This window comes from Notolepis coatsorum (genome assembly GCF_963971535.1).
Source record: "Notolepis coatsorum genome assembly, contig: SCAFFOLD_78, whole genome shotgun sequence".
NCBI lineage: Eukaryota > Metazoa > Chordata > Actinopteri > Aulopiformes > Paralepididae > Notolepis > Notolepis coatsorum.
The window spans coordinates 370,531-386,640 of record NW_028174160.1 but is presented as its reverse complement, the minus strand read 5'-3'; positions in this window follow the sequence as shown (position 1 = coordinate 386,640).

The window sequence follows — 16,110 nt, the reverse complement described above, 5'->3', positions numbered from 1 at the left end:
AATACAAAACACCTATCTACCACTGGGTATGCATACAATACAAAACACCTATCTACCAGTGTGTACACATACAATACAAAACACCTATCTACCACTGGGTACGCATACAATACAAAACACCTATCTACCACTGGGTACACATACAATACAAAACACCTATCTACCACTGGGTACGCATACAATACAAAACACCTATCTACCACTGGGTATACATACAATACAAAACACCTATCTACCAGTGTGTACACATACAATACAAAACACCTATCTACCACTGGGTACACATACAATACAAAACACCTATCTACCAGTGGGTACACATAGAATACAAAACACATATCTACCAGTGTGTACACATACAATTCAAAACACCTATCTACCAGTGTGTACACATACAATACAAAACACCTATCTACCAGTGGGTACGCATACAATACAAAACACCTATCTACCAGTGTGTACACATACAGTACAAAACACCTATCTACCAGTGGGTACACATACAGTACAAAACACCTATCTACCAGTGTGTACACATACAGTACAAAACACCTATCTACCACTGGGTACACATACAATACAAAATACCTATCTACCAGTGTGTACACATACAATACAAAACACCTATCTACCAGTGTGTACACATACAGTACAAAACACCTATCTACCACTGGGTACACATACAATACAAAACACCTATCTACCACTGGGTACGCATACAATACAAAACACCTATCTACCACTGGGTATACATACAATACAAAACACATATCTACCAGTGTGTACACATACAATACAAAACACCTATCTACCACTGGGTACACATACAATACAAAACACCTATCTACCAGTGGGTACACATAGAATACAAAACACATATCTACCAGTGTGTACACATACAATACAAAACACCTATCTACCAGTGTGTACACATACAATACAAAACACCTATCTACCAGTGGGTACGCATACAATACAAAACACCTATCTACCAGTGTGTACACATACAGTACAAAACACCTATCTACCAGTGGGTACACATACAGTACAAAACACCTATCTACCAGTGTGTACACATACAGTACAAAACACCTATCTACCACTGGGTACACATACAATACAAAACACCTATCTACCAGTGTGTACACATACAATACAAACACCTATCTACCAGTGTGTACACATACAGTACAAAACACCTATCTACCACTGGGTACACATACAATACAAAACACCTATCTACCAGTGTGTACACATACAATACAAAACACCTATCTACCAGTGTGTACACATACAATACAAAACACCTATCTACCACTGGGTACACATACAATACAAAACACCTATCTACCAGTGTGTACACATACAGTACAAAACACCTATCTACCACTGGGTACACATACAATACAAAACACCTATCTACCACTGGGTACACATACAATACAAAACACCTATCTACCAGTGTGTACACATACAGTACAAAACACCTATCTACCAGTGGGTATACATACAGTACAAAACACCTATCTACCAGTGGGTACGCATACAATACAAAACACCTATCTACCAGTGTGTACACATACAATACAAAACACCAATCTACCAGTGTGTACGCATACAATACAAAACACATATCTACCAGTGGGTACGCATACAATACAAAACACCTATCTACCAGTGTGTACACATACAATACAAAACACCTATCTACCACTGGGTACACATACAATACAAAACACCTATCTACCACTGGGTACACATACAATACAAAACACCTATCTACCAGTGTGTACACATACAGTACAAAACACCTATCTACCAGTGTGTACACATACAATACAAAACACCTATCTACCAGTGTGTACACATACAATACAAAACACCTATCTACCAGTGTGTACACATACAGTACAAAACACCTATCTACCAGTGTGTACGCATACAATACAAAACACCTATCTACCAGTGTGTACACATACAATACAAAACACCTATCTACCAGTGTGTACACATACAATACAAAACACCTATCTACCACTGGGGACGCATACAATACAAAACACCTATCTACCACTGGGTACACATACAATACAAAACACCTATCTACCACTGGGTACGCATACAATACAAAACACCTATCTACCACTGGGTACACATACAATACAAAACACCTATCTACCAGTGTGTACACATACAGTACAAAACACCTATCTACCAGTGTGTACACATACAATACAAAACACCTATCTACCAGTGTGTACACATACAATACAAAACACCTATCTACCAGTGTGTACACATACAGTACAAAACACCTATCTACCAGTGTGTATGCATACAATACAAAACACCTATCTACCAGTGTGTACACATACAATACAAAACACCTATCTACCAGTGTGTACACATACAATACAAAACACCAATCTACCAGTGTGTACGCATACAATACAAAACACCTATATACCAGTGGGTACGCATACAATACAAAACACCTATCTATCAGTGTGTACACATACAATACAAAACACCTATCTACCAGTGTGTACACATACAATACAAAACACCTATCTACCAGTGTGTACACATACAGTACAAAACACCTATCTACCACTGGGTACACATACAATACAAAACACCTATCTACCAGTGGGTACACATAGAATACAAAACACATATCTACCAGTGTGTACACATACAATACAAAACACCTATCTACCAGTGTGTACACATACAATACAAAACACCTATCTACCAGTGGGTACGCATACAATACAAAACACCTATCTACCAGTGTGTACACATACAGTACAAAACACCTATCTACCAGTGGGTACACATACAGTACAAAACACCTATCTACCAGTGTGTACACATACAATACAAAACACCTATCTACCACTGGGTACACATACAATACAAAACACCTATCTACCACTGGGTACACATACAATACAAAACACCTATCTACCAGTGTGTACACATACAGTACAAAACACCTATCTACCAGTGTGTACACATACAATACAAAACACCTATCTACCAGTGTGTACACATACAATACAAAACACCTATCTACCAGTGTGTACACATACAGTACAAAACACCTATCTACCAGTGTGTACGCATACAATACAAAACACCTATCTACCAGTGTGTACACATACAATACAAAACACCTATCTACCAGTGTGTACACATACAATACAAAACACCTATCTACCACTGGGGACGCATACAATACAAAACACCTATCTACCACTGGGTACACATACAATACAAAACACCTATCTACCACTGGGTACGCATACAATACAAAACACCTATCTACCACTGGGTACACATACAATACAAAACACCTATCTACCAGTGTGTACACATACAGTACAAAACACCTATCTACCAGTGTGTACACATACAATACAAAACACCTATCTACCAGTGTGTACACATACAATACAAAACACCTATCTACCAGTGTGTACACATACAGTACAAAACACCTATCTACCAGTGTGTATGCATACAATACAAAACACCTATCTACCAGTGTGTACACATACAATACAAAACACCTATCTACCAGTGTGTACACATACAATACAAAACACCAATCTACCAGTGTGTACGCATACAATACAAAACACCTATATACCAGTGGGTACGCATACAATACAAAACACCTATCTATCAGTGTGTACACATACAATACAAAACACCTATCTACCAGTGTGTACACATACAATACAAAACACCAATCTACCAGTGGGTACGCATACAATACAAAACACCTATCTACCAGTGTGTACACATACAATACAAAACACCTATCTACCAGTGGGTATGCATACAATACAAAACACCTATCTACCAGTGTGTACACATACAATACAAAACACCAATCTACCAGTGTGTACGCATACAATACAAAACACCTATCTACCAGTGGGTATACATACAATACAAAACACCTATCTACCACTGGGTATGCATACAATACAAAACACCTATCTACCAGTGTGTACACATACAAAACAAAACACCTATCTACCACTGGGTACGCATACAATACAAAACACCTATCTACCACTGGGTACACATACAATACAAAACACCTATCTACCACTGGGTACGCATACAATACAAAACACCTATCTACCACTGGGTATACATACAATACAAAACACCTATCTACCAGTGTGTACACATACAATACAAAACACCTATCTACCACTGGGTACACATACAATACAAAACACATATCTACCAGTGGGTACACATAGAATACAAAACACCTATCTACCAGTGTGTACACATACAATACAAAACACCTATCTACCAGTGTGTAAACATACAATACAAAACACCAATCTACCAGTGGGTACGCATACAATACAAAACACCTATCTACCAGTGTGTACACATACAATACAAAACACCTATCTACCAGTGGGTATGCATACAATACAAAACACCTATCTACCAGTGTGTACACATACAATACAAAACACCAATCTACCAGTGTGTACGCATACAATACAAAACACCTATCTACCAGTGGGTATACATACAATACAAAACACCTATCTACCACTGGGTATGCATACAATACAAAACACCTATCTACCAGTGTGTACACATACAATACAAAACACCTATCTACCACTGGGTACGCATACAATACAAAACACCTATCTACCACTGGGTACACATACAATACAAAACACCTATCTACCACTGGGTACGCATACAATACAAAACACCTATCTACCACTGGGTATACATACAATACAAAACACCTATCTACCAGTGTGTACACATACAATACAAAACACCTATCTACCACTGGGTACACATACAATACAAAACACCTATCTACCAGTGGGTACACATAGAATACAAAACACATATCTACCAGTGTGTACACATACAATTCAAAACACCTATCTACCAGTGTGTACACATACAATACAAAACACCTATCTACCAGTGGGTACGCATACAATACAAAACACCTATCTACCAGTGTGTACACATACAGTACAAAACACCTATCTACCAGTGGGTACACATACAGTACAAAACACCTATCTACCAGTGTGTACACATACAGTACAAAACACCTATCTACCACTGGGTACACATACAATACAAAATACCTATCTACCAGTGTGTACACATACAATACAAAACACCTATCTACCAGTGTGTACACATACAGTACAAAACACCTATCTACCACTGGGTACACATACAATACAAAACACCTATCTACCACTGGGTACGCATACAATACAAAACACCTATCTACCACTGGGTATACATACAATACAAAACACCTATCTACCAGTGTGTACACATACAGTACAAAACACCTATCTACCAGTGGGTATACATACAGTACAAAACACCTATCTACCAGTGGGTACGCATACAATACAAAACACCTATCTACCAGTGTGTACACATACAATACAAAACACCAATCTACCAGTGTGTACGCATACAATACAAAACACATATCTACCAGTGGGTACGCATACAATACAAAACACCTATCTACCAGTGTGTACACATACAATACAAAACACCTATCTACCACTGGGTACACATACAATACAAAACACCTATCTACCACTGGGTACACATACAATACAAAACACCTATCTACCAGTGTGTACACATACAGTACAAAACACCTATCTACCAGTGTGTACACATACAATACAAAACACCTATCTACCAGTGTGTACACATACAATACAAAACACCTATCTACCAGTGTGTACACATACAGTACAAAACACCTATCTACCAGTGTGTACGCATACAATACAAAACACCTATCTACCAGTGTGTACACATACAATACAAAACACCTATCTACCAGTGTGTACACATACAATACAAAACACCTATCTACCACTGGGGACGCATACAATACAAAACACCTATCTACCACTGGGTACACATACAATACAAAACACCTATCTACCACTGGGTACGCATACAATACAAAACACCTATCTACCACTGGGTACACATACAATACAAAACACCTATCTACCAGTGTGTACACATACAGTACAAAACACCTATCTACCAGTGTGTACACATACAATACAAAACACCTATCTACCAGTGTGTACACATACAATACAAAACACCTATCTACCAGTGTGTACACATACAGTACAAAACACCTATCTACCAGTGTGTATGCATACAATACAAAACACCTATCTACCAGTGTGTACACATACAATACAAAACACCTATCTACCAGTGTGTACACATACAATACAAAACACCAATCTACCAGTGTGTACGCATACAATACAAAACACCTATATACCAGTGGGTACGCATACAATACAAAACACCTATCTATCAGTGTGTACACATACAATACAAAACACCTATCTACCAGTGTGTACACATACAATACAAAACACCTATCTACCAGTGTGTACACATACAGTACAAAACACCTATCTACCACTGGGTACACATACAATACAAAACACCTATCTACCAGTGGGTACACATAGAATACAAAACACATATCTACCAGTGTGTACACATACAATACAAAACACCTATCTACCAGTGTGTACACATACAATACAAAACACCTATCTACCAGTGGGTACGCATACAATACAAAACACCTATCTACCAGTGTGTACACATACAGTACAAAACACCTATCTACCAGTGGGTACACATACAGTACAAAACACCTATCTACCAGTGTGTACACATACAATACAAAACACCTATCTACCACTGGGTACACATACAATACAAAACACCTATCTACCACTGGGTACACATACAATACAAAACACCTATCTACCAGTGTGTACACATACAGTACAAAACACCTATCTACCAGTGTGTACACATACAATACAAAACACCTATCTACCAGTGTGTACACATACAATACAAAACACCTATCTACCAGTGTGTACACATACAGTACAAAACACCTATCTACCAGTGTGTACGCATACAATACAAAACACCTATCTACCAGTGTGTACACATACAATACAAAACACCTATCTACCAGTGTGTACACATACAATACAAAACACCTATCTACCACTGGGGACGCATACAATACAAAACACCTATCTACCACTGGGTACACATACAATACAAAACACCTATCTACCACTGGGTACGCATACAATACAAAACACCTATCTACCACTGGGTACACATACAATACAAAACACCTATCTACCAGTGTGTACACATACAGTACAAAACACCTATCTACCAGTGTGTACACATACAATACAAAACACCTATCTACCAGTGTGTACACATACAATACAAAACACCTATCTACCAGTGTGTACACATACAGTACAAAACACCTATCTACCAGTGTGTATGCATACAGTACAAAACACCTATCTACCAGTGTGTACACATACAATACAAAACACCTATCTACCAGTGTGTACACATACAATACAAAACACCTATCTACCAGTGTGTACACATACAGTACAAAACACCTATCTACCAGTGTGTATGCATACAATACAAAACACCTATCTACCAGTGTGTACACATACAATACAAAACACCTATCTACCAGTGTGTACACATACAATACAAAACACCAATCTACCAGTGTGTACGCATACAATACAAAACACCTATATACCAGTGGGTACGCATACAATACAAAACACCTATCTATCAGTGTGTACACATACAATACAAAACACCTATCTACCAGTGTGTACACATACAATACAAAACACCAATCTACCAGTGGGTACGCATACAATACAAAACACCTATCTACCAGTGTGTACACATACAATACAAAACACCTATCTACCAGTGTGTACACATACAATACAAAACACCTATCTACCAGTGGGTATGCATACAATACAAAACACCTATCTACCAGTGTGTACACATACAATACAAAACACCAATCTACCAGTGTGTACGCATACAATACAAAACACCTATCTACCAGTGGGTATACATACAATACAAAACACCTATCTACCACTGGGTATGCATACAATACAAAACACCTATCTACCAGTGTGTACACATACAAAACAAAACACCTATCTACCACTGGGTACGCATACAATACAAAACACCTATCTACCACTGGGTACACATACAATACAAAACACCTATCTACCACTGGGTACGCATACAATACAAAACACCTATCTACCACTGGGTATACATACAATACAAAACACCTATCTACCAGTGTGTACACATACAATACAAAACACCTATCTACCACTGGGTACACATACAATACAAAACACATATCTACCAGTGGGTACACATAGAATACAAAACACCTATCTACCAGTGTGTACACATACAATACAAAACACCTATCTACCAGTGTGTAAACATACAATACAAAACACCAATCTACCAGTGGGTACGCATACAATACAAAACACCTATCTACCAGTGTGTACACATACAATACAAAACACCTATCTACCAGTGGGTATGCATACAATACAAAACACCTATCTACCAGTGTGTACACATACAATACAAAACACCAATCTACCAGTGTGTACGCATACAATACAAAACACCTATCTACCAGTGGGTATACATACAATACAAAACACCTATCTACCACTGGGTATGCATACAATACAAAACACCTATCTACCACTGGGTATGCATACAATACAAAACACCTATCTACCAGTGTGTACACATACAATACAAAACACCTATCTACCACTGGGTACGCATACAATACAAAACACCTATCTACCACTGGGTACGCATACAATACAAAACACCTATCTACCACTGGGTATACATACAATACAAAACACCTATCTACCAGTGTGTACACATACAATACAAAACACCTATCTACCACTGGGTACACATACAATACAAAACACCTATCTACCAGTGGGTACACATAGAATACAAAACACATATCTACCAGTGTGTACACATACAATTCAAAACACCTATCTACCAGTGTGTACACATACAATACAAAACACCTATCTACCAGTGGGTACGCATACAATACAAAACACCTATCTACCAGTGTGTACACATACAGTACAAAACACCTATCTACCAGTGGGTACACATACAGTACAAAACACCTATCTACCAGTGTGTACACATACAGTACAAAACACCTATCTACCACTGGGTACACATACAATACAAAATACCTATCTACCAGTGTGTACACATACAATACAAAACACCTATCTACCAGTGTGTACACATACAGTACAAAACACCTATCTACCACTGGGTACACATACAATACAAAACACCTATCTACCACTGGGTACGCATACAATACAAAACACCTATCTACCACTGGGTATACATACAATACAAAACACATATCTACCAGTGTGTACACATACAATACAAAACACCTATCTACCACTGGGTACACATACAATACAAAACACCTATCTACCAGTGGGTACACATAGAATACAAAACACATATCTACCAGTGTGTACACATACAATACAAAACACCTATCTACCAGTGTGTACACATACAATACAAAACACCTATCTACCAGTGGGTACGCATACAATACAAAACACCTATCTACCAGTGTGTACACATACAGTACAAAACACCTATCTACCAGTGGGTACACATACAGTACAAAACACCTATCTACCAGTGTGTACACATACAGTACAAAACACCTATCTACCACTGGGTATACATACAATACAAAACACATATCTACCAGTGTGTACACATACAATACAAAACACCTATCTACCACTGGGTACACATACAATACAAAACACCTATCTACCAGTGGGTACACATAGAATACAAAACACATATCTACCAGTGTGTACACATACAATACAAAACACCTATCTACCAGTGTGTACACATACAATACAAAACACCTATCTACCAGTGGGTACGCATACAATACAAAACACCTATCTACCAGTGTGTACACATACAGTACAAAACACCTATCTACCAGTGGGTACACATACAGTACAAAACACCTATCTACCAGTGTGTACACATACAGTACAAAACACCTATCTACCACTGGGTACACATACAATACAAAACACCTATCTACCAGTGTGTACACATACAATACAAACACCTATCTACCAGTGTGTACACATACAGTACAAAACACCTATCTACCACTGGGTACACATACAATACAAAACACCTATCTACCAGTGTGTACACATACAATACAAACACCTATCTACCAGTGTGTACACATACAGTACAAAACACCTATCTACCACTGGGTACACATACAATACAAAACACCTATCTACCAGTGTGTACACATACAATACAAAACACCTATCTACCAGTGTGTACACATACAATACAAAACACCTATCTACCACTGGGTACACATACAATACAAAACACCTATCTACCAGTGTGTACACATACAGTACAAAACACCTATCTACCACTGGGTACACATACAATACAAAACACCTATCTACCACTGGGTACACATACAATACAAAACACCTATCTACCAGTGTGTACACATACAGTACAAAACACCTATCTACCAGTGGGTATACATACAGTACAAAACACCTATCTACCAGTGGGTACGCATACAATACAAAACACCTATCTACCAGTGTGTACACATACAATACAAAACACCAATCTACCAGTGTGTACGCATACAATACAAAACACATATCTACCAGTGGGTACGCATACAATACAAAACACCTATCTACCAGTGTGTACACATACAATACAAAACACCTATCTACCACTGGGTACACATACAATACAAAACACCTATCTACCACTGGGTACACATACAATACAAAACACCTATCTACCAGTGTGTACACATACAGTACAAAACACCTATCTACCAGTGTGTACACATACAATACAAAACACCTATCTACCAGTGTGTACACATACAATACAAAACACCTATCTACCAGTGTGTACACATACAGTACAAAACACCTATCTACCAGTGTGTACGCATACAATACAAAACACCTATCTACCAGTGTGTACACATACAATACAAAACACCTATCTACCAGTGTGTACACATACAATACAAAACACCTATCTACCACTGGGGACGCATACAATACAAAACACCTATCTACCACTGGGTACACATACAATACAAAACACCTATCTACCACTGGGTACGCATACAATACAAAACACCTATCTACCACTGGGTACACATACAATACAAAACACCTATCTACCAGTGTGTACACATACAGTACAAAACACCTATCTACCAGTGTGTACACATACAATACAAAACACCTATCTACCAGTGTGTACACATACAATACAAAACACCTATCTACCAGTGTGTACACATACAGTACAAAACACCTATCTACCAGTGTGTATGCATACAATACAAAACACCTATCTACCAGTGTGTACACATACAATACAAAACACCTATCTACCAGTGTGTACACATACAATACAAAACACCAATCTACCAGTGTGTACGCATACAATACAAAACACCTATATACCAGTGGGTACGCATACAATACAAAACACCTATCTATCAGTGTGTACACATACAATACAAAACACCTATCTACCAGTGTGTACACATACAATACAAAACACCTATCTACCAGTGTGTACACATACAGTACAAAACACCTATCTACCACTGGGTACACATACAATACAAAACACCTATCTACCAGTGGGTACACATAGAATACAAAACACATATCTACCAGTGTGTACACATACAATACAAAACACCTATCTACCAGTGTGTACACATACAATACAAAACACCTATCTACCAGTGGGTACGCATACAATACAAAACACCTATCTACCAGTGTGTACACATACAGTACAAAACACCTATCTACCAGTGGGTACACATACAGTACAAAACACCTATCTACCAGTGTGTACACATACAATACAAAACACCTATCTACCACTGGGTACACATACAATACAAAACACCTATCTACCACTGGGTACACATACAATACAAAACACCTATCTACCAGTGTGTACACATACAGTACAAAACACCTATCTACCAGTGTGTACACATACAATACAAAACACCTATCTACCAGTGTGTACACATACAATACAAAACACCTATCTACCAGTGTGTACACATACAGTACAAAACACCTATCTACCAGTGTGTACGCATACAATACAAAACACCTATCTACCAGTGTGTACACATACAATACAAAACACCTATCTACCAGTGTGTACACATACAATACAAAACACCTATCTACCACTGGGGACGCATACAATACAAAACACCTATCTACCACTGGGTACACATACAATACAAAACACCTATCTACCACTGGGTACGCATACAATACAAAACACCTATCTACCACTGGGTACACATACAATACAAAACACCTATCTACCAGTGTGTACACATACAGTACAAAACACCTATCTACCAGTGTGTACACATACAATACAAAACACCTATCTACCAGTGTGTACACATACAATACAAAACACCTATCTACCAGTGTGTACACATACAGTACAAAACACCTATCTACCAGTGTGTATGCATACAATACAAAACACCTATCTACCAGTGTGTACACATACAATACAAAACACCTATCTACCAGTGTGTACACATACAATACAAAACACCAATCTACCAGTGTGTACGCATACAATACAAAACACCTATATACCAGTGGGTACGCATACAATACAAAACACCTATCTATCAGTGTGTACACATACAATACAAAACACCTATCTACCAGTGTGTACACATACAATACAAAACACCAATCTACCAGTGGGTACGCATACAATACAAAACACCTATCTACCAGTGTGTACACATACAATACAAAACACCTATCTACCAGTGGGTATGCATACAATACAAAACACCTATCTACCAGTGTGTACACATACAATACAAAACACCAATCTACCAGTGTGTACGCATACAATACAAAACACCTATCTACCAGTGGGTATACATACAATACAAAACACCTATCTACCACTGGGTATGCATACAATACAAAACACCTATCTACCAGTGTGTACACATACAAAACAAAACACCTATCTACCACTGGGTACGCATACAATACAAAACACCTATCTACCACTGGGTACACATACAATACAAAACACCTATCTACCACTGGGTACGCATACAATACAAAACACCTATCTACCACTGGGTATACATACAATACAAAACACCTATCTACCAGTGTGTACACATACAATACAAAACACCTATCTACCACTGGGTACACATACAATACAAAACACATATCTACCAGTGGGTACACATAGAATACAAAACACCTATCTACCAGTGTGTACACATACAATACAAAACACCTATCTACCAGTGTGTACACATACAATACAAAACACCAATCTACCAGTGTGTACGCATACAATACAAAACACCTATCTACCAGTGGGTATACATACAATACAAAACACCTATCTACCACTGGGTATGCATACAATACAAAACACCTATCTACCAGTGTGTACACATACAATACAAAACACCTATCTACCACTGGGTACGCATACAATACAAAACACCTATCTACCACTGGGTACACATACAATACAAAACACCTATCTACCACTGGGTACGCATACAATACAAAACACCTATCTACCACTGGGTATACATACAATACAAAACACCTATCTACCAGTGTGTACACATACAATACAAAACACCTATCTACCACTGGGTACACATACAATACAAAACACCTATCTACCAGTGGGTACACATAGAATACAAAACACATATCTACCAGTGTGTACACATACAATTCAAAACACCTATCTACCAGTGTGTACACATACAATACAAAACACCTATCTACCAGTGGGTACGCATACAATACAAAACACCTATCTACCAGTGTGTACACATACAGTACAAAACACCTATCTACCAGTGGGTACACATACAGTACAAAACACCTATCTACCAGTGTGTACACATACAGTACAAAACACCTATCTACCACTGGGTACACATACAATACAAAATACCTATCTACCAGTGTGTACACATACAATACAAAACACCTATCTACCAGTGTGTACACATACAGTACAAAACACCTATCTACCACTGGGTACACATACAATACAAAACACCTATCTACCACTGGGTACGCATACAATACAAAACACCTATCTACCACTGGGTATACATACAATACAAAACACATATCTACCAGTGTGTACACATACAATACAAAACACCTATCTACCACTGGGTACACATACAATACAAAACACCTATCTACCAGTGGGTACACATAGAATACAAAACACATATCTACCAGTGTGTACACATACAATACAAAACACCTATCTACCAGTGTGTACACATACAATACAAAACACCTATCTACCAGTGGGTACGCATACAATACAAAACACCTATCTACCAGTGTGTACACATACAGTACAAAACACCTATCTACCAGTGGGTACACATACAGTACAAAACACCTATCTACCAGTGTGTACACATACAGTACAAAACACCTATCTACCACTGGGTATACATACAATACAAAACACATATCTACCAGTGTGTACACATACAATACAAAACACCTATCTACCACTGGGTACACATACAATACAAAACACCTATCTACCAGTGGGTACACATAGAATACAAAACACATATCTACCAGTGTGTACACATACAATACAAAACACCTATCTACCAGTGTGTACACATACAATACAAAACACCTATCTACCAGTGGGTACGCATACAATACAAAACACCTATCTACCAGTGTGTACACATACAGTACAAAACACCTATCTACCAGTGGGTACACATACAGTACAAAACACCTATCTACCAGTGTGTACACATACAGTACAAAACACCTATCTACCACTGGGTACACATACAATACAAAACACCTATCTACCAGTGTGTACACATACAATACAAACACCTATCTACCAGTGTGTACACATACAGTACAAAACACCTATCTACCACTGGGTACACATACAATACAAAACACCTATCTACCAGTGTGTACACATACAATACAAAACACCTATCTACCAGTGTGTACACATACAATACAAAACACCTATCTACCACTGGGTACACATACAATACAAAACACCTATCTACCAGTGTGTACACATACAGTACAAAACACCTATCTACCACTGGGTACACATACAATACAAAACACCTATCTACCACTGGGTACACATACAATACAAAACACCTATCTACCAGTGTGTACACATACAGTACAAAACACCTATCTACCAGTGGGTATACATACAGTACAAAACACCTATCTACCAGTGGGTACGCATACAATACAAAACACCTATCTACCAGTGTGTACACATACAATACAAAACACCAATCTACCAGTGTGTACGCATACAATACAAAACACATATCTACCAGTGGGTACGCATACAATACAAAACACCTATCTACCAGTGTGTACACATACAATACAAAACACCTATCTACCACTGGGTACACATACAATACAAAACACCTATCTACCACTGGGTACACATACAATACAAAACACCTATCTACCAGTGTGTACACATACAGTACAAAACACCTATCTACCAGTGTGTACACATACAATACAAAACACCTATCTACCAGTGTGTACACATACAATACAAAACACCTATCTACCAGTGTGTACACATACAGTACAAAACACCTATCTACCAGTGTGTACGCATACAATACAAAACACCTATCTACCAGTGTGTACACATACAATACAAAACACCTATCTACCAGTGTGTACACATACAATACAAAACACCTATCTACCACTGGGGACGCATACAATACAAAACACCTATCTACCACTGGGTACACATACAATACAAAACACCTATCTACCACTGGGTACGCATACAATACAAAACACCTATCTACCACTGGGTACACATACAATACAAAACACCTATCTACCAGTGTGTACACATACAGTACAAAACACCTATCTACCA